Source organism: Trematomus bernacchii, unplaced genomic scaffold (assembly GCF_902827165.1).
Source record: "Trematomus bernacchii unplaced genomic scaffold, fTreBer1.1, whole genome shotgun sequence".
In the NCBI taxonomy this organism is placed as follows: Eukaryota; Metazoa; Chordata; class Actinopteri; order Perciformes; family Nototheniidae; genus Trematomus; species Trematomus bernacchii.
In genome coordinates, this window is record NW_022987643.1 from 369976 (window position 1) to 393377 (window position 23402).

General features: G+C 40.8%; 1 long non-coding RNA gene across 1 annotated transcript; it reads left to right on the top strand.

Annotated features, from left to right (window-relative positions):
- Positions 1–22657: 22657 nt before the first annotated feature.
- Positions 22658–23233, top strand: LOC117485211. Its single transcript, XR_004556207.1, has 2 exons — positions 22658–22763; positions 22837–23233. It is a non-coding gene; the product is annotated as an uncharacterized LOC117485211 (long non-coding RNA).
- Positions 23234–23402: the final 169 nt, after the last annotated feature.

A 23402-nucleotide genomic window follows, 5' to 3' on the forward strand; every position in this document is an offset into this window, starting at 1 on the left:
GTTCACGTGCTGAACTGCTGCCTTGACGATGTCCATGGAGTGACATATCATTGCCACTGAGTGTGCATTGTCAAGAAACAGAGGCAATAGTGCGGTTATTGCTGCAGGTGGGATGACAGCTTGGTGCGCATCAGCGTGGTAGGCAGACCACGATATCCAGCCATCCATGGTAGACTTTTCAAAAGCTGTCTTGACTTTGCTGAGCCATGCATACATATCTTCTTTGGCAGCTGCAGCAGTCAGGAGGTTGGGAGGTCTCACAGGACCTTGTACAGCCGGCGCAGTGAAGACCTTTGTCTTGAGGGCTGCTGGTGGCACAATTGTGTAGGCTGATGGCAGAGGTGTCACTGACTTGGTGGAAGAGCCACCCTGACCAATCACTAGGACACCACGATCAGCTCCACCATGTGTGTGTGACGGATGCTGCATAAGTGAGATTCCGGTGCAGTGGAAGGAATCTTTGGCTGTTGCAGAACTTGGATTGTGGTCGATGTTGTCCACAGCTCCTGTTGTGAACAGTCCATGACGTAGCTTTGGTGGGCACACTACATCTTCCACCCTAAAGCTCTGGCAGACACCATTGACAATGTCTGATGTGAGTTGCAACAGCCTGTCATAGGAAACACACAATCCCAGATTGAACAGTGTGTCAACCAGCCTTCTACTTTGTGTTACTGTATGGATCTTGAGGGACAGAAAGAGTGGGAGTGGAGTTTCTTGGCTGCGGCTATGACGTGCTGAGCTTGGTGAATCCACGTTTCGTGCGTGCTTCACACTGTTGAACACCATTAATTGGGAGATTGTTAGGGCAGGTTTTGTGGTGGCTGTGTGGACCAGCTGAGTTTGATGCTTGATGTTTGCCCCATCGAGTATCATGTTGACTAGAGCCAAGAGGGATGGTGGCACAGCCTCCTGCTGACAGTTTGCCTTGAATGACCCATCAAAGGAGAAACCTGACTCAAACATCTCTTGGCGCACCACCTGTGCTGCTCGCATTAAGTGCATGGCATCACTGTCATGATGACATGCCATCATGAGGGCTGGTCCAATGTCCTTTTCAAAACTCAGAAGTGTGTCTCTTCCCTGTGAATGTGCCCTCAGATGAGGAAGCGCAGAAAGCAGTCGGTTTTTCAGTCTGGTGGTGTGAATTCGTTTCTCTACAGTCAGACCAAGTTGCTCCAGTCTGATCTTGTACAGCTGAGCGATGTCTGTCCGTTTAAAGACAGGAGCACTGTCCTCATCACTCTTCATGTCTTCCAAGTATGCCACTAGCTCAGCAAAGGCTATACCATGCAGGCAAGAATCATCTCCTTCATTGCCTTTGGGTGCAGCCTGCCTGGCTCTGTTGTACAGTGAACGCAGACAGCGGTGATGGTACTTGGCCTCAATGGCAATCATGTCTCCTGCTGCAAGCTTGGCCAACAGAGCAGTGTCCTCAAGTTCAAGGGCACACTTCCGCACATTTGTGTCAATGTTGTAGGTTGATGAATTATGTAAGTCTGCAGAACCAGCAGGCTCATTGCAGAAGAAACAAGTAGGCTCTGTGGACTGTGGATGGCTGTGAGCAGATCGGGTGTGCACAGTAGAGGTACTTTGTTGTTGTCCTGTAGTTAATTCTCTAGGACTTTGTTCGTCAAATGCCTTTTTGTTGAATTTTAGCCGACATTTCTTGTGCCACTCAGCCCTGTGTGCCTTCAGAGTGTATTCTATGCCATTCACGTCATCCAATCGCTCCAGGTTGAGGTCCATTGGCATGTGCTGAAAGGTGTGGAATCGGAGAATGTCTTCTGCCAGGGATGCATAGCCACTATCAATGGGCTGTTTCGTTGATCTGAATGGACACTGTAAAGATTCATCTGTAACTACTTGACAGAGGACACAAATGTTCCAGTTAGTGCTGGGGGTAAGTTGATATCATTGGTAAGGCGGGACCATAAGCTACATATAATTATCCAGGATTTATTTACCTGCATGACTCAAGAAAACATAGAACTCTACAGAGAATGCATCTATACCCAGTTAGTTGAAGCATGGATATATACAATACATAACTGCGCCACATCTGCCACCAACACACACACACACACACACACACACGATAAATAATTTGCAATTTTGCAAATTTCAACTGATTGACAGCTTATATTTGGTCAATTTCTACCTTTATCTTCACCTAAATGCATTTTTGTGAATTCTGGCAACCTCAAAAGTATCACCAAATGATTGGGCATCCCTAATTTAGTTGGATATGACACCTTAAATGTTTTTCTACAATGTTTGGTTCCAAAATTAAGCGTGTTTGAACATTTGACCCAAGAGACTGGCGGCCATCTTGGATTTGACCTCTCACGGTCCTCACAGGTCAAATCTGACTTCCCTCCACATCTGAAAATAAACCTTATGGTATGCACTAACTATGCTAGAAATGTCATGCTTTTCTCATAAAATGCACAATTGTTGTGCTTATCCGCTGTACTATAAGGATGTCACGAGAACTGATACTGTGGATATTCAACACCAAAATATAAAAAAATGTACGCGTCTTGTTTTTGTCTACAGTACTTCACATACAGTTCTGTCAGGACTCCAGAATAAAGTTTTTTTCTGCATGGAAATGTTATGCTGTAAACTTAAGAATTGTGATTATTATTATTTTCTTGTAATGCTGCATTCTGAACAGAAAATATGTGTAAAGATTGGTAGGAAGAAAGGTATAACATTAGCTGCTAGCTCTCAAAAGCCGGTGAACAGTCTCACTAGAGTAGCATTATGATGCACTCGGGCTCTATCCAGTATAATTATTGTATCCTGATTTATGTGGGTATATGAGTTGCAGGAGTGGAAATCCCTATTAACAGATATCTGCATATGAAGGCCAATCGTTTTGCCAACAGTACATGATTTTATGACTTTTTAAAGTAGGGAAAAAACACTTTAAGAAACCAATAATAAATGATCTGTTGTGTCAGATATCAAGCTCCGATGTTGATTAGTGGCTATCAAAGAACAGCTGTTCTTAGTTACATCACAGCTCTGAAGTCATAATCCCATTATATACATTTAAGATCAAATTGAAAACTACTGTCAGCCTTTTCCAAGGCTTCACTTGTCAATACAATTTCTTCAAATCAGAAGTTAATTGTCATCCTCTTTCATTCATCTTCCTATTCTACTTCAAGAACCCCTTGTCTGTCTAAGTGGGAATGAGGTTACATTGATGTAACATCTAACTTTAACAAATTAAAATATAAAAACGAAATTAAACAATTCAAGAAATTATATATATATATATATTTTTTTTTTTATACTTTATTTTTAAGTTGTTAAGTCAATACAAAGGAAACAACAAATAACATACAACATACAGGTCACTGGGGTAATACATCATCAATATGTTCTCAGCAATTATTCTTGTGATATGGGAAGATCTCCCTCACAACGGGTTCACAACCAATCTGTGTGAAACATACAGTAGTAGCAAAGTTATGCAAGAATTATAGACTATTGTACCAAAAGGAGTAAAGCAAAATAAAAGAAATATCTGAGGGTTATGTGACCCCCCTTTTCATGTGCAAAACCCATTTGGACCAGTAATTGTCACATTTTTCTTAGAGAAAAACTCAGCCTCTCCATACGAAACAAGTCATTTACAATGTTTATCCATTCTCCTTTTGTTGGTGGATCTTTCACAAGCCATTTTTTGGTAATTGCCTTTTTGCTGGCTGTCAGTAATATTTTAAGAAGATACTTGTCCCGGACACTAAATTCCACTGGTATATTAGCTAAATAAATCCCATCAAAACTGTTTGGAATCTCAAAGCCAAGAATTGAATTTATTTCCGTTATTATAGATAGCCAATAGGGTTTGATCACTGGACAGTTCCAGAATATGTGGAAATGATCAGCCATAATATTACTACACTGCCTCCAGCAGTGTCCAGATTCTGGTCTGCCATTCTGATTGTATTTTATTCTTGGAGTTAGAAAAAATCGAATAATATTCTTCCATGAGAATTCTCTCCAAAGACCAGAGCTGGAGGTGGTGGATTGTATTTTACATATGTTAGACCATTCCTCTTCTGTAATAGTAATATTAGCTTCTACTTCTCATTTGGGTTTCACATATAGGGTTGAGTGGTTCTTGGCAGATTGTAGACAGGAGTATATTCTAGAAACCAGTTTATTTTGGGTGTTGCCCTTGTATGCGCCCACAAAAATGTCAATCAGGTCAAATTCGGTGTTCCCATTCATTTTAATATTCCTATGAAAGTGATGCCTGAGCTGTACAGATGTAGCACTCCAGATAGGACTCCAATGGGTGTGTCCCAGGCGAAAGCCCAGCGGATCCCAGTGCTGGGGGTGTTGCCAAAATTGCTAGAGGGCGTTGCCAAATTTCCCCATTTGTTCAATTACAGGATTTAACCATGAGATGGCGCTTCATTCACAAATACACAAAGACAACTGGGTGTTGTAGGCCTTAGGCTGCTTTTACACGGGAACGTTTGCGTTTATGCACAGTATGCGTTTTCAAAAAAGTCTTCCGTTCACATGCATTTGTTTCATTTAACGTGTCTGTTCACACGAGACCGCTGGAAACGCTGTAGTACATATGCCGGGACTGTAAGTGGCGCTGTACTTCCACACGAGACCGCTCGAAAGCGCTGGACACGCTGTAGTACATATGCCGGGACTGTAAGTGGCGCTGTAACTTCCGCCACAAAATACACCAAAAGCAGCGAAGAAGACCTGCAGCAATATTGCCATGGCTACCCTTCTGTTTATGCCCCGCGGTGGATTTAGCAACATGTAGTAGTTCATGTAATTCTCCATGTCCACTTGTTGCTGATGGTTGTGGTAGAGGAGCTGTAGATTTTGCACTAACACCTGTAGCATGGTCGAGCTGTAGATGTTGTACTAACATCTGTAGCATGGTCAGTAGCAGTAGCACTAGCAGTAGCTACTGACAGTAGCTACTGACAGTAACTACTGACACTGGCCATGCTACAGCAGTGAGCAGCAGAGGCGGGGAGAGGTGGGGCTATCGTTATTTTTTCAGGAAATATTCGTATAGAGGCGATTACACGGACTCGTTTGACCCCCCAGAGAGTTTCGTTTGCAAATCTATCCACCTTGGGACCCGTTATCGTTTGTGGGGTCCGTTTCTATTGGCCTCGTGTAAATAATAGGGCTATACGCAAGAGAAACTATGCAGATACAAGCCGTTTCGTTCTCGTGTAAATGTGGCCTTAGTCTGTTTGCAATGTTGCAGCTCTGCAGTTGTGTTTGCTGAATACTGTAGCATTTAATCAGTTATTTGTTATGGTTTTCACAAGCTGCTATAACGAAAAAACATCAATATTTTAGATCAAATAAAGTATATCTAATCTTATTATCTTAATTGTAATTCAATAATATATAGTCTTTATATATTAAATAATCATAATAATGTAAATGTTTACACTTCTTTATTTTTTATGCTCATACTTTTACCTTTACAATAGTTTGCTTTATGCAGTATATTTTTGGTAATATTGTTGTGGTGGTACACAGTACAGTAGATCGAAGTAAATCAACTTATACATTAAGATAAGATAAAATAAGATGGACCTTTATTAATCCCCGTGGGGAAATTCAGTAGTTCAAACGGCAACAGGGTGAGAGTGAAAAACAGGACAGCACAGATTCACACAGATTAATAAAATCAAAAATAAGATCAGCGATAAAAATAAAAATATTAATAATGAGAAACTATGAAATAAGAAATGAATCAAATTAAAATGTAATTATCATATCATATATTATATAGTGTATTGTATTATTAAGTAATATCATACATTAACCCCATTATAGCAGATGCCACATTGAATGGATGAACACATTTATGCATCAATAATTACAACAGAGTATTTCTAAATACAAGTTGTAAAAATACGTATATGTATTTAATACTAATAACATAATGATTAATTTCAGATGATAATACTTTTCAGGGTTAGGGTTAGGTCCGGTCTGACAGCGCTTAGCTCTCTGCTGAGAGGAAGAGAATTCACTGCTCTAAACACAGTCAAAAATCAACATACAGTATAGTCAACATACAGTAGGGGGATGGGGGATGGTGAAGGGTATGGTAAATGTTTGTAAACACAATCCCCAGGATGTGTCCTAATCACAAACCTTCAGACTAGGGGTTGGGAGATCACAGGAGGGGGGGGGGGGGGGGGGGGGGGGGGGGAGAGCTGTGGAATGTGACCATCCCCCTTGGGAGGCTTCCTCCACACATTCCGATGGCCAATTAATTTTAAACAAAGAGTTCTCAACATACAGTATGGTCAACAATCCCCAGGATGTGTCCTAATCAAACCAAAAGAGAAAATGCAGATATTACACTCATACAAGAAATGGTAGACATATCAGTACTCTTAGTGTTATTATCCAAAGTTAATGTAAACTTTTGAATAATGTACTTATTATTATAGTGATGAACATTAAAAACAAAGCACGTTGGCTGATTTTGGACCCCCTCACTATTTGTTTTCACTACTTTAATTAAATGTTTGATAAGTACATGCAGATCACAGTACAGTATGCTCGTTCAGTAAAACACGTACACAGATAAATTATTTTGTATTCCAAAAATCAGGAAGTAAAGTCCCCTGGTTTGTGACAAGAGGTGAAGTCAACAGATAGTCACTTAGGCCCCGCTCACACGGGAACGTTTGCGTTTATGCACAGTATGCGTATTCAAAAAAGTCTTCCGTTCACATGCATTCGTTTCATTTAACGTGTCTGTTCAAACGAGACCGCTGGAAACGCTGTAGTACATATGCCGGGACTGTAAGTGGCGCTGTAACTTCTGCCACAAAATACACCAAAAGCAGTGAAGAAGACTCCGCAGCAGCCCCGCAGCAATGTTGCCATGGCTACCCTTCTGTTTACGCCCCGCCGTGGATTTAGCAACATGTAGTTAATGTAATTCTCCATGTCCACTTGTTGCTGATGGTTGTGGTAGAGGAGCTGTATATTTTTGCACTAATATCTGTAGCATGGTCAGTAGCAGTAGCACTAGCAGTAGCTACTGACAGGAGGAGGAGCATGTCTCCGTGGAGAGGACCCGCTCAGAAAAGAGAGATATTCTCTACAAACACCGGGTGAGATCCTCCTTTGTCAATATAATGGATCAATGCATGAAATCTGACTCTGTTTATTTTGTTTAAGGAGTATATTGGGCGTTAACAATTCTGGTTTGCCTTTTATAATATTATTTCATTCAAGAACCCCTTGTGCGTTTAATTAACACAGCCATGCTACAGCAGTGAGCAGCAGAGGTCGGGAGAGGTGGGGCTATCGTTATTTTTTCAGGAAATATTCGTATAGAGGTGATTACACGGACTCGGTTGACCCCCCAGAGCGTTTCGTTTGCAAATCTATCCACCTTGGGACCCGTTATCGTTTGTGGGGTCCGTTTCTATCGGCCTCGTGTAAATAATAGGGCTATACGCACGCGAAACTATGCAGATACAAGCAGTTTTCTCCTCGTGTAAACGGCGCCTCAGACCGGGGTACTATTTCTTTTCAAATGCATATAGGCTATGCCACCCATTTACATGTAGGCTACACTGCTCTTCCAGTCAAGAATTTGAATTTTAATGGGATGGGGAGACGTGTGTGATTAAGACTTAGTTTTTCAAAAGAGAAAATGCAGATATTACACTCCTAAAAGAAAAGGTAGACATAACAGTACTCTTAGGAAAAAGAAGAGATGGAATGATGGAGCAACTGTGCTGTCATATGTGTGGGCTGGACCTGTATAGGTTAATTTACAGGAAAGGAGTGAGCAGAGCAGCTGATGATATATGATCACCTGAGAGCTGCATTCAGACTGTTTAAAAAAAAACAACGGTCTGATTTTAACAACTCAATGTGTGATTGCATTTGAAAAGCAATATAAATCACACAGTTAGTACACAATAGGCTTTAAAAGCACCATCGATAACCATTGCCCTTCTCCAATTCAAACTCTTGATGGGAAAAAAGGTGTAAATCGTTGGGCTGTACTGTATACATACAAAGGCCATTCAAGCTAGACGTTCTTCTGGAAATGTTCAGGCACCTTCAAGTTAAACAATAATACAGTAAACAATTAACACAGTAAATTATGTGGATTAAACCACATTTATTTAGTTAAAAATAAACGAAATATGATTTTGTTTGAATGATTAAATATAGGGTGAATAGGGTGGGACATTTTTTGCATTTCAGACTTCTGGAATATATTGCAATATGAAGCCGATACAATAAATCAAAATCCAGTACCATTCTGACATATCAGTACTCTTAGTGCCAAGTTGTCTCAGACAATCTGCATTTCCTAATGTGGGACAGTTCTGTGCAAAATGTTCAGCTATGTTACTATTTATAATGTTATTGTTGTTACAACAGAAGATGTTTTTCTTTAAATTGAAGTTAAATGCATCAATCTGGTGCACTTTGAGGGCAAAATTAAGAGATTTATGGATACAGCTCTCTCAACACTCATATGAAACAGGACTGTTCTTACAATGTGTGTTGGAAGGATTTATCAAATTACTATGCATATTTTTTTTAAACTTGTTCAAAACATATCTAAATAAATATGTGTGTCCCGGGCCAAGGAGCGTATTGAGCAGGAAAAAAGAAGAGATGGAATGATGGAGCAACTGCGCTGTCATATGTGTGGGCTGGACCTGTATAGGTTAATTTACAGGAAAGGAGTGAGCAGAGCAGCTGATGATATATGATCACCTGAGAGCTGCCGTTTCATTCAGACTGTTTAACCTCTTACGCACCGCCCCCCCGGTACCGGGCGGATAAACGCGTCATTTGCAGGAAACAACGTCTAAGGAATCTTAATATTTAATAAACTATGAATGTTTTATATCCATGTAACGGGAAGAAACTCAGCTAACTGATCTTTTTAATGTTTTTTCCCAAAAAAAAAACACAATGCTAACACTCAGCCTCTGAATTAGCCATGAGCGAAAAAATGCTAACACCTTACTGCACGGAAAATCCCTCACAAAGCCTTATTATTTATCTCTTCTCTACATCCATGACATCGTTTCACATCGTGAGGTGACACAGAATCGATGGGTACCCACATTATCACTGAATTATACGAATTTGCGACGTTATAAGCAAAAAGCAAAACAGGTGACGCTAGGTAGCTAAAAATGATAACATTTTTACCTTGGCTCTGTAGTCTCTCCTTCAATGGCATTAAAACGATAAAAACGCTGCTGAAGTTAATCCATAGGTTAATCTAATGTGTCTGTGTCCCTTTGAAATGATTTCTGATAATCCATAAGCATTAAAACTGCTTTTCCGTTTCCAGATGTCAAAGCTAGAGATAGGTTCACTCTGATGCTAAATTACATGCGCTAAGCCCCCACCTTTTCTCTTCACAACGTGTGTGTGTGGGAGACTCCCCCTTCAATTCTATTGGCTCTAACGGTCAGAAAGAGGTGTCAACCATCAAAATCGAGCAAGGGGGGCCAGAGATATGGAAAATCCACCCAAATGACCCCAGAAGTGGTTTCTTTTTGCTAAATCTCTCTAAAAAGGTCAAATGTCACTTGTTAAAGCTTTTAGTCTACCTTACCATCATCCAAGGGTGGTTTTCACTATAAGTCAAAAATAATTTTTGGACTGACACTATAATTTACAGTTTTTTACTATGTAAAATCTGAATTTTCTTTAAAATAAAAAACATCTATATTGATTCTGACTTTTCTACATCCAACTCACAGGTTTATCATTACTTTGAGATAAAAGATTATTAATGTAACCCTTTTAGAAGGGAAGATATGGTCATTTGTTCTGGGAATGTCATTTTCGAGCCTGAGACCTGAAAAACAGGCTCAGGGCTTAACAGGTTAAAGAGATACAAAGGTTTTTAAAATCCTCTGATACTGTAGTTAACCAGTCCCAGTTCAAATCTCCAAGTAGCACTATTTCCTTGTAGTCAAGTTGCAATAAAAGATTTGCTAGTGAAGACAAGGAGTCATTGACAGCTGAGGGGGGTCTGTAACACCCCACCACCATGACCTATTGCCCCTTTGCCACTTCTATATTTAAGGCTAACAATTCGAATTGCTTACTGATAGATTTGGAAACTAATGTGGTTACACTGAACTTATTCTTAACATAAATGGCAACGCCACCACCTTTATTAGGCCGGTCGGAGCGATACACATTATAACCATTTAAGGCAATGTCAGAGGCCAAAATAGATTTATTTAGCCATGTTTCTGATAACACAATGACGTCAGCGTCAGTCGAGCTCGCCCAAATGCGGACAAAATCTAGTTTAGGTAAAAGACTGCGCACATTCAAGTGGATGAAACCCAACCCAGACCTAGCTTTAAAATCAGCAGGAGTAGCGATCTGACTACTACTACTGGGCGGACCAGGGTTAGGTTGAACATTTCCTGACAGACCAGCACACAGTATCCGCGATGTTCCTGGAGCAAATCAGCACAGCAGCAAAGGACAGGCGAAAGCAGCAGCGTAGAAGCGCTCTGGTCCCTCCATGGTATCCCCGGGGTGAAAGGTCTCCTCAGCAAGCAGCACACGACACTGCAGCACACGACAGGTGGGAGCAGGCCTCCGCAACAGCAGAACCAGGACAGGTGGAAAGCAGGCCCCAGCCGTGGTAAAATCCTCCTCCGCACAGCAGCACACGCCCGGTGGAAGCAGGCCAAGCCCGAAGCGTGGAGCCACTCCGTCTCTCCGCGACGACTCCGGGGTAAAACCTCCTCAGCGCAGCCGTACTCTACATGTGGGAGCAGGCCTCCGCAGATCGCAGACACCAGACAGGTGGAAAGCAGGCAGCAACAGGTGGAGCCGCTCCGTCTCTTCGCGACGTCTCCGGGGGAAAACCACCTCAGCACAGCCGTACTCGACAGGTGGGAGTAGGCCTCCGCAGACCGCAGACAACTAAAACTACTACTTGTATAAGCAGGGATGGCTAAATGTTTGTAAGCAGGATAGCTAGATGCTAACAGATGCCAGATGCTAACAGGTAGTGGGAGCCTGTAAAAATTGCGACTACCTCGCGTGAATGACGAAACCTTCAGGGAAAGTAGACAAGAGGATAAGACGTTAACTCACGTGGATTAAACTACATGTATTAGTGCATTCATTTCAATTCGGCGAACATATGATACATTAAATGATCGTGAGGATGATGATTACAAATCGTTTGTATGAGCCGGTCTGCATTTCCTGACAAAAAAACATAGCGATGGTTTTGTACTTACACCAACGTGGATTAAACAACATTATTTTGTTAAATAAAAACATGGTGATGTTTTGTAAATGATTACATGTCTCTTATCTAGCACAGAATATGATCCTATCCGTGACATATGGATCTTAACAAATATCCGCTATATCAGATACCTCTACTGTAGATCTATCAGCTGTTTATTTTTTATTTCACATGAGTTCCACTGTGGCAGCTTTTTAATCACTGCACCCCCTGGTGGATCCATGATCCATTGCAGCTGGTTTCATTATAATGAAATGTATTTATCAAGGGGGCGTATCAAGTCCTGCGGGGGGTTTTCCTTTTCAGCAGGGGCCCACCCCGCGCAGATCACGGACCCGCACGGGTAGGCGTCTGAAATGAAGTGCTACATCTATAAGTACCTGTAGAAATCCTGGGGTTCCAAATTGCAGGTTTCTGTTAGCTGTTGGAAACTTTTCAAGCCAGTACTGGTAGCTATTAGGGAATATGATGTAATGCCTTTATGGATCCATTGTTTAAATCTAAAATCCAGCTCTGCTGGTTTAAAATCGTTATCAAATGCCACCCATCTCAATAACATGGATTTTCTTTCAAGTCTTTATTCTTTGCAAATTTTGAACCAAATATTGAGGGGAACCTATGCGGCTTAATTTATCAGAGTGTGCAATCTTTGAGGATGTATCACCTAATATACATTGAAGGGGTATGTTCAGTTGGCTCAGTTCAAGGTCTTTCCATTTTGCATCATAGTCACAATTGCACCAGCAAACTAAATACGTTAATTGTGCTGCTTTATAGTAGTCTTCAAAGCATGGAAGGGACATTCCTCCCTTTTCTTTCGATAACTGCAGTGTTTTTAGTCGCACTCTGGGTTTCTGACCTTTCCATATAAATCTGGATATCATTCGATTCCAATCATTGAACTGTTTTGTTGGTATCTCTATAGACAGTGACTGAAAGAGGAACAGCAGGCGTGGTAAAATGTTCATCTTTACGATCTCAATCCGATTGTGCATGTTAAGGGTCAGAGGGCTCCATCTATCCAAATCTTTTTGAAGTTCCTTTGTGATATTACCGTAATTCATATTGTAAATATTGGCCAAATTCTTTGGTATAGTAATGCCGAGGTATTTAATACTGGAGGTATTCCACTTAAAATTGAACATTTCCTGTATGTTCCCCTGTGGTGAGTAGTGGTAAGAAAGAGTTTGGGTCTTATTTATGTTTAATTTATATCCTGAGTAAAAACCGAATTGTACCAGGCACGACATAAGTTTAGGCAGGCTTGAATCTGGGTTGGAGAGGGTCAACAAAATGTTGTCCGCTTACAGACCTATTTTGTGCTCTATTTCTTTAACCTCTTAAAGACAATGTCTCAGGGCTTCTTAACATTTATGAAACTATTAATGTGTAGCACCAGATTAACGGGAAGAATCTCAGCTAACTGAAGATATAAACCATTTTTAGCTAAAAGAAACACAAGAGTAATACCAAGCCTTTGAATTTGCGGAGCTTTCAGCCAGAAAAGAGAAAGTAAATAACATCCGGTTTCAAAAATATTACAATAATTACATTTTACCTTTTTTGATTTGTGATCAAAAGTTGTGTTCAATGGAATAAAAACGCCGCTCAAGGTTAATCCAATGTGTCTGTGTCACGTAGATTTTTTTACTGATAATCCATCATCATATTTATGGCAATAAACTGGGTATAAAGTTTTGCAGTCAAGGCTTGTACTTTCAGATATGCTTCATTTGCTTCTCTATTACGTCCGCAATGGTAATGTTTACGTGGATTTGGGAACTGGCCATCGGATTCTATTGGATCTAATGGTTAAGAAAAAGGTGTAAATCACTCAAATCGACCAATGGGTTCCATAGATATGGTCCTGCGTAAAGTATACAGTATGACAGCCAGCGGCAGACCCATTACGCAGCAGACTCTACGCCGTGTTTACTACGTAAACAACAGGAATTGCAGCAGCACCCAGAGCGCACAGAGCGGACAGCAGATAACGGAGCAGATTACAAGATTGGCGTTTAGGACTTTTTCTATACTTTTACTTTTGTCAAATAATGGCTTGCAGGAAAGAGATGCTTACGACTTTACAGGCAATGGAAATGGTGACTAATGTTGACAGCGATGCAGATATGTTACCCGTTGATTCTGAGTCAGACGACGAGGATCTCCTGCAGCCAGAACGGAACCCGGAGCGTTGTGACTCTGATGATGAAATTCCACCACGGGGAAGGTATGTAATCTCTCTGTTTTTATCTATTACTTATTTATTTGGTGTACGATTATTCATATAGTAAATAAAAGCGTCTGCTAAATGTAATGTAATGTAATGTGCGCTCAAAATGGCATGTTTGGCAGGAATTAGAGGGATTATTTACAAAAATAGTGTTTCTTGTCTGTTACATTTACTAAAAGTATAGGCCAGTGTTCATCTAGAGTCACTAAATGTATTGCATTCACACACTCAAAATGGCATGTTTACTGCTAAGGAAACAGGAATTACAGGAATTAATCTAATCTCTTTGTTTTTCCACATTTGTTTTCATAGTGATGGAGATGAGGATGAAATGGCTTCACCATTGTCTACTTTCACCCAGCCCACACCTGCCTCACCCTCACATTCCTCAACTTATTATAATTTTCTCAGGCCTCGTCACCGTTCATCCAACTCACAGATGTAACCTTGCTTTCAGAAAAAAGATTATTAATTTACCCCTTTTAGAAGTGAAGATATAGTCTTTGTTGTGTTAGTGGCATTTTCGAGCCTGAAACCTGAAAAACAGGCTCAGGGCTTAAGAGGTTAATATAAATTCCAGTTATTTCAACATTTTCTCTTATTGATTGAGCAAGTGGTTCTATAAATAATGCAAAGAGGGTGGGACTTAAAGGACAACCTTGATGGCACCCCTCTCTAACGCTACAGTCTTTGAGAGATTCCCATTTAATTTAATCCTGGCTGTTGGTAAATCGTATAGGGATTTAAGACATCCTATGACTTTTTCATTAAAACCGAAACGGCGCAACACCAAATACAGAAACTCCCATCGCACTGAGTCAAAGGCCTTTTCTGCGTCGAGGCTAATTGCTAAAGATTCAGAATTGTTTTTACTCATTTTATCAATCACAAACAATGCACGTCTCACATTATCTTGTGTCTGCCTGTTTTTAATAAATCCTGTTTGATCAGTGTCAATTAAATCAGGAACTATGTTTTCAAGTCTTTTTGAAATTATTGAGGAAAATAGTCGGTAATCTATGTTTAAAACTGAAATATGTCTGTAAGAACTGCATTCACTTCTGTCTTTTCCTATCTTCGGAATCACAGATATTATAGCCTGTTTCCAGGAAGCAGGGGTCTCTCCTCCATTAAGGACATAATTGAAACACTTTAATAGCATAGGTGTTAATTAATAGTTCCCTAAATGTCTTGTACCATTCTGCTGGAAACCCGTCTCCCCCTGGCACCTTGCTTGTTTTCAGTCTTGATATGGCACTGTCGATCTCTAAATTTGTAAAAAATGTTGTAACCAATTTATTTTGCTCCACACCAACTGATGGTAAGTCTAGGGAATCCAAAAAAGCTTCAACGACAGAGGATTTTGCTGCATTATGTTGAGAGTATAGCTCTTTGTAATATCTTTCAAAGGAGTGTTGTATATCTCCTGGTTTATAACACATGTCGTTGGAATGTGGATCTCGGATTTTAAAGATTGACCTTTCAGACTGCTGTTTCCTTAATTTCCATGCAAGCAGTTTTTGGGCTCTAGGACCGTTTTCATAGTAAGTCTGTTTGACATATTTGAGTTTAATCTCCACTTGTTTATCTAATATCTTATTCAGTTCTTGTTTTGTTGCCTTAACTTGTTCTAAAATGTGGGGGTTGTTTAATTCCACATGTTTTTGTTCTAATGTTTTCAATTTGGTCGTTAGATCATTCAATTGTTTCTGTTTCTCTTTTTTCCTTTGAAGACCACATTATTAGTTTTCCTCTAAGCACTGCCTTTGCCGCATCCCATAAAACACTTGGTGAAATATCCTCAGTATTGTTGAATTCCAGATATTCCCGAATTTCCTTCTCAGTAAAATGTACACATTGACTATCATTCAGCAAGCTGGTATTAAGTCTCCAGAGAGTGCTTTTGGACGGTATATCTAAATGAAGTCTCAAATACCCCCCTGCATGATCTGATACATCTCTAACACCGATATCACAGTCTATAATTCTGTGTCTCTCTGATTTAAACATAAAGAAGTAGTCAATCCTTGAGTAAAAGGTATGTGGGTGGGAGAAAAAGGTAAATGTTTTCACTGATGGGTGTAATTCCCTCCAAACATCAATCATCCAATCCCCTTAAGCATTTTCCTCACATAAATTGACTCGGGATTAATCTTTTTGGTCGGATTTGTTGAGTCAAGACTATGGTGTAGCTGCACATTCCAGTCCCCTCCACACACAAAAATGCCAGACATTTCTAAAGCTATTATGTTGAATATTTTCTTAATGAACACTTTGTCCTGTCCTGGTGGTCTATAAACATTGAGTAGTGTTACTTCCCTGGAACCGAGAATACCCTTTACCAGGACATAACGTCCCTCCTTATCAATCGTTTGTGATATTGGCTGATAGGCAACTTTGTTTGAAATTAAAATAGCGACTCCTAGCGACTCCATTTTCTTTAGTATAAGAGGAATAAAATGTATTCCTAAATCCTAATTTCTTTAGTTTCTCATGTTCAGCTTGTACTAAATGAGTTTCTTGCCAAAAGATTATGTGTTGATTTTCTCTTTTCATTTTTGCAATTAGCTTGCTTCTTTTTATTGGACTTTGTAACCCGTTAACATTAAGAGTAATTACGTTATATTCTTGCTGGAGCATTTGTTTCCAAGTATTATTAGTACATCCACATTGTAAACCCAGAGTGACCTTAACATGATAACGTACATATGAACAAAAACAAAACATGGAACGAATAAACATAAGGTAAAAAAAATAGGCTTCCATCAGCGACGTTACTTCTAGAAGTAAAATCTAAATTGGGGAGGGAGAACTCCTATGTAAGAGGGGGCTCCCCAGTGTAAACTCAGATAACTCTGCTCAGTATACACAAAGGGCAAAACTCAAACCGTCCCAGACTAAAAGGTCTATTGATTTGAAATATTAAGGTTATGGCTTCACACCCGGAAAAAAAACAAAAAACAGTCTTTTATAGGATCAGATCCTACGCAGGGACGAAAAACCACTAAATAAAAGGCAGTCTCTTGATATTCGTTACTATTTTGTTGTTTGTCTGACTGGGTGTTCTTACCACGGTGCTGTCCAGTTATCTTATAGTGGCATTTATCCTGAGGAAATCAAACTTTATCTACGACGTCGCGTCGGAATTCCCTGAGATTTTCTCGTGCTCTCTTCTCCGTGGGCGCCCCGACGCGGTGCCACCTTCTCCCAGGATATTTTCCTCAGCCTTTCTAGAGGCGTTGCTGGGGTCTCCGGGCCGGGGACACTGTCTCTCTCCGCGATCATCCCCTTCTTCCTCAAATCCGCCATCGCCTCTGCTGAGCTGTTATAGGTAACTGGACCACTGTCAAAAACAATGCGGAGTGTGGAAGCGCAGACCTTTTTCCTTTAGTAGTTTTCTTATTGGGGCATACGCCTTTCTTTTCTTCTGTATCTCCGCAGGGTAATCCTGGTCAAAGTACACTCTAGTTCCGTTAAGGTGGACTTCTTTTTTCTTCCATGCTGAGCGCAGCACAAGCTCTTTGATCCTGTACTCCAGGAAATAAATCACCACTGACCGAGGGTTGGCATTCTGTGGCGGCTTTGGGCCGAGCGCTCTGTGACATCGCTGTATACCAAGTTCAGTGTCGGTGAGGGATAGCTCCGTCTTAATAAAGTTCTCAAACTGTTGCACACTGTCCCCTTCAATGTCCTCTGGTATCCCGTATATGCGCATGTTGTTTCTCCGTGCACGTGATTCGAGGTCTGTGAGTTTAGCTTGGATGCTTTCCTGGGCGGCTAGAGCTTGGCAAATCACATCCTTGGCTCCTGCGCTCCAATCCTCCATGTCTGATACCCGCTGTTCAGCTTCTTCCACTCTACACACCGTCGTCTTTAAATCTGTGGCAATTTCGTTTAACTTGCGGTTGACATCTTCTCTGAACTCTCCCAGTTCCTTTTTCATTTCCCTGGAAAATTACTCGCGGAAGTCATTTAGTTCAGTCTTCACGTCCGAACGTATAGCCTTTATCTCTCCATGTATAGCACCGATGCTAGATTGCAGGCTATCCATGGCCTCGTGGTCGTCATCGCTGTCTTTTCCCGTGTTTTCAACAGTTTTTTCAGGATTCCGGGGTGTTTTGCCTCTTCCCTTCTGCACTTTCCCCCTTGGCATAATATTTACCTTTGAAATGTATAAACTCCAGTTATTTTAGGGGAAAATAGTAGACCTGTCTGGGAGCTCTCAGTTTATGCTGCCGCTCGCCCTGCTGCCATACCGGAAGTCATTTCACCAAGAAATTATATTTTTAAACATTTTAAAACATATAGCCAGCAGCGCTGATACATGATGTCTCAGCATGTCAGAGGGCAAGCCATTGTTGACCAAAGGTAATAAAAAGTTCTCTCTCTCCTCCTGTGAAGGTCAGTGTTCGCTGTCTGGCACTGTGAGCTCGTAACTGTTCAAGGTATCAATACCGAACGGCCTTCCTGTTCAAACTATAGCATGGACGGTTACGATATGTCTGCTAAAGGTGTGCGGTGTGAGCAGAGATCATAAGTTCACCATCTTCAAAGTTTAAGTACTAATTTTCTGCTAAGAATTGTCCTAGTACTACTTTAACTTTCCATTTAATCAAATTAGATTAAAGCCAATACAATTATCTTTGGTGAATTAAAAAATCTTACAGGGGTGGTTTGTCTATTTAAACAGAATAACAGAATATACAGAGAAACAAATATGAACAAAATAGAATAACATTGTGAACAGATATTATTTGTGAAATATGAACCTGTTACAGCAGAACTATGAGTTTCAGGGTTCGTACGGTCATTAAAAACCTGGGAAAGTCATGGAAATTCAAAATGCAAATTCCAGGTCCTGGAAAAGTTATGGAAAACAATATTTTTCCCAAAGTTTTGGAAAAGTCATGGAAATGTAACTAAAGTTGCGTCAAATATAATTTACATTTGATCTAATCGACAAAATAATCTTCAGTCGCGAGCTGTTATGTGCCATCATGATGCGCATGGTGTTATTTTTTAATATATGTGCTCGAGTCTTCCTGCCTGTCGGGCCGGCTGAACTCTGCTGCTCCGGGATGATGAGGGTCTAACTTCAGCATCTACATTACCTACGGTGCATTCGTTAACAGTAACTGTGCGGAGTCACTGTGGCACAGACTGGACCGCTGGTGAACAACTGTTAGAACGGTTCAGGTATTCAGAGCAGAGCTCCCTGTCGGAGCGACAGAGCGTGATGTGCACTGAAAAGTTTTTCTGTCGCAATATTATTTAAGGAATCGTTGAGCTAGCTAGCTAGCATACATTGTCACTATCTGCTAACGTTAGCTTTAGCCTTCGTTTTCTAATAGTTTTTTCATAGGCTATAAACAGAGGTCGTATAAGTAGCCTATAGATATTGTACTAGAGTAAAAGTAGAAGTACACAGATCTTGTGGAATACTCTGTTACAAGTAAAAGTCCTGCAATCAAATTGTTACCCAAGTAAAAGTACAAAAGTATTATCATCAAAATGAACTTAAAGTAGCGACAGTAAAAGTAGTCATTGTGCAGATTTCAGAATAATATATATGATGTATTTTATAATTATTGATCATGAAAGTGTTCTCAAAGCTGGTAAAGGTGCAGCTAGTTTGAATGACTTTGTATACTGCAGGGTAGCTTGTGAATTTACTCCAGGTGGAACTAAAGTCTGATTTAAGACTTGATTATATTTCACATCATTCATCCAAATCTGCAAAGTAACTAAAGGTATTAAATACCATTTACCTCTGAACTGTAGAGGAGTAGAAGTACAAAGTAGCAAAACATTGAAATACTTAAGTAAAGTACAAGTATCTCTGCACTCGCGCATCCCGGATAACAACATGGCTCTCCCCGGCTTCACGAGCGTTCGGGCAGACAGGGACGTTATTCTGAGCGGTAAGAAGAAAGGAGGAGGGATTGCACTGTATGTGATCGATCACATAATCCTGGACATGTTACCGTGAAGGAGCGTTTCTGTACCCCGGACATTGAACTGTGGGATTACGCCCATATTACCTGCCCAGAGAGCTTCATTACACCATTGTAGTGGTTGTTTACATTCCTCCATCAGCTGATGCGGAGGTGGATGGTGACGTCATCCACTCCTCTGTGGCCAAACTCCAAACTTTACACTCTAATGCTTTCATCACCATCACTGGGGACTTAAACCATGCAAAACTGGACAAATCTCTACCTACATTCACTCCGTATGTTAAATGCCCCACTAGAGACAATAACACCCCCCGGGGAGATCAGATCACATCACAACAAAGTCTCTTTGCTGTTTTTATGGAGGGCGGATTCCGCTCTCATGTCCCACATGTGGCTCTCTTAGACTCCGTGCCCTATCAGAGGAACTGATGAGAGTAGATCTCTGCCTGTCAGCATGTTGTTTGGTTCTGGCTGACACAGGTGGAGATGGTTCTGGTTGACACAGGTGGAGAAGGAGCAGTCTCCTGCTTGGGTTGTTAGAGGTCTTTGTTTGCTCAGGGGCATCGGGGTCTTAGCCGTCTGATGCAGAGGGACAGTCCAGGTCTCGGCACGCATTACCTATAGAAATTCTAGCACACAGAGGTTAAATAAATCCAACCCTTTCCACTCTGTCTTTTTCTAATCATACTATCTGTCTTGGTTGTTAAATGCCATCTAAATAACAAAATCCATGTCTCCTAATGATATTACAAAAAATCCGTCAAAAGATTACTTGTAAAACCGTTGTAACATTTTTACTCAAAATAACTCTTTCAGGAAACCATTTTCTAAATACTCACATGAGAGATTATAGTATCACAGACCTCGACCCCTTCTGTCTGAGGGCATTCACAGTCAGCCCCCTAACACTCTTATCTGATCATAGTAAAATTACACTCTACATTAAAAAGACAGTAACAGACCCTCACGCAGCAGAACCCAGTAAACTGAACTATACAAAACAACCTTATAGATGGACAAACAATAGCAAGGACGACTACCAGAAAGCAATCAGACATCAAACAATTCAATCCCAATTAGACCATTTTCTATCCACCCCATATCCCCACAGTAATGATGGCCTGAATCAGGCTGTATGGGACATTAACAGCATCTTTGACAATGTGGCAGATTTATCCAATCTGAAAAAACCACAATATCATAAATCAAAAAAGTCAGCCAATGAAAAGTGGTTTGATACAGACTGCAGACATCTGAGAAAAGCCCTCAGAAGTTTATCAAATAAAAAACACAGACAACCTGACAATCCTGAGGTCCGCCTCCAATATTGGGAAACACTGAAACTATACAGAAGAACACTCAGAACTAAAAGGGAGCAACATGCGCAGCACCAACTTGATATCATTGAAGAGTCCATTGACTCAAATCATTTCTGGAAGAAATGGCACTCTTTCAGCAAACCACACAAGGAAGAACTGGCTATTCAAAATGGGGACATTTGGAAAACACACTTTGAAAACCTGTATAGTAGCGTTACACTGAATTCGGCCCAAAATGATCTCCTCAACAAACTACACATTCTAGAATCAGTCGTTAAAGACAACCAGAACCCTTTAGACTATAACATTACTGAGGAAGAGCTCCTGGCTAAAACCCAGGCCCTACAACCAAGGAAGGCCAGCGGTCCTGATGGCATTTTAAATGAAATGCTGAAATTTAGCAGCCATAACTTCAACACTGCCATGTTGAAACTATTCAACCTGGTTCTGAGCATTGGACATTTCCCTGACATCTGGAGCAAAGGAATCATCACACCAATATTTAAAAATGGAAATAAATTTGACCCAAACAATTACCGAGGCATATGTGTCAGCAGCAACCTGGGGAAGTTATTCTGCAGCATCCTAAACAGCCGACTGCAAGACTTCCTCAGTGAAGATAATGTCCTGAGCAAGAGTCAGATTGGATTTACACCACAACATCTGACTACAGACCATATATATACCCTCCACACCCTCATTCATAAACATGTCCACCAAAATAAGAAGATTTTCTCTTGTTTTGTAGATTTCAAAAAAGCATTCGACTCAATTTGGCATAACGGTCTGTTCCTGAAGTTCATTGAAAACGGTGTAGGGGGGAAAACATATGATATCATTAAAACAATGTATACAAATAATAAATGTGCTGTGAAAATGGTCAATATGGAAACAGATTTCTTCCCCCAAAGTAGAGGGGTGAAACAGGGCTGCAGTCTCAGCCCCACCCTATTTAACATTTATATTGATCAATTGGCTAAATCATTAGAACAATCCGATATCCCTGGACTCACCCTCTCTGACACACAAATTAAATGCCTCTTGTTTGCAGATGATCTAATATTGCTAGCTCCATCTAAGGATGCATTACAACAGCAAATGGATCATTTGCAAAGCTTCTGTCAGACCTGGGCCCTGACAGTTCATCTGCAAAAGACCAGGATTATGGTCTTCCAGAAACGACCCAGGGGTCAGGGAAACCCACACCGGTTCTTACTAGGCTCCACTGACATAGAACACACACACACAGCTACACATATTTGGGACTCAAAATTACTAGAATCTGGCTCAAAATATTCAATTCAATAATAGAACCAATCATACTGTATGGTAGCGAAGTGTGGGGTCCTCTTGGAAATCAAGACTTTGCTAAATGGGACAAACACCCAATAGAAACCCTACATGCGGAGATATGCAAGAGCATCCTGAGAGTCCACAGGAATACCCCCAACAATGGATGCCGAGCTGAGCTAGGCCAATTCCCCCTTTTAATTAGGATACAAAAAAGAGCAGTCAAATTCTACAACCACCTCAAAACCAGTGATCCCAACTCCTACCATTACAAAGCCCTCCATTGCCAAGAGGAGAACATAGAGAGGAGTCCCCTCAACCAGCTGGTGCTGAGGCTCACCTCCTCTAACAGGACAAGGCATCAGGACAGCCCTCACACAATCTGGCCCAACCAAATCATAGCTAAAGCAAAAGAAAATTACATCAACTATTGGACATGTACCACGAAAACCCAAAACAAACTTCAATGCTATTTGGCTCTAAACAGACAGTACACGGTGGCAAACTATCTGACCGCCGTGACTGATCCCAAACTGAGAAAGACATTAACAATGTACAGACTCAGTGACCACAGCCTGGCCGTAGAGACTGGCCGACACAGGCAGACCTGGCTGCCTAGAGAAGAGAGGCTGTGTCAGCTCTGTCCACAGAGACAGGTGGAGACAGACAGGTGAGAGACAGACAGGTGAGAGACAGACAGGTGAGAGACAGACAGAGAGAGAGAGACAGGTGGAGACAGAGCAACACTTCCTGCTGCACTGTCAAACATACCAAGACATTAGAACAAAGTTCTTTACAAAGATAACATGTAAACTCCAAGATTTTGAATCACTGTCTGACCAGAATAAAATGCAACATGTACTTGGAGAAAATAGTGCCAGCAGCATAGAAGCAGCGAAATATGTGAGCGCATGTCACAGCCTAAGAGACAGCAACAATACATAACAGCTGTTCCTCACAGCTCACTCTGATCACTCCTCTACTTCATTGGTCTCTTTTCTTTCTTTCTTTTTACATTTCATACTTGAGGTTTTGTAATAACATATTGTTGTAAATTGTTTAATGAATGAATTGTATTTGTATTTTTTTTTCTTTTTCTTATCATATCACTATTGAATTGTATTATCCTTGACACTTTGGCAATATTGTTCACCTGACATTCATGCCAATAAAGCATATTGAATTGAATTTAGAGAGAGAGAGAGAGCGAGAGAGCGAGAGAGAGAGAGAGAGAGAGAGAGAGAGAGAGAGAGAGAGAGAGAGAGAGAGAAGAGATAGATATATAGAGATAGAGA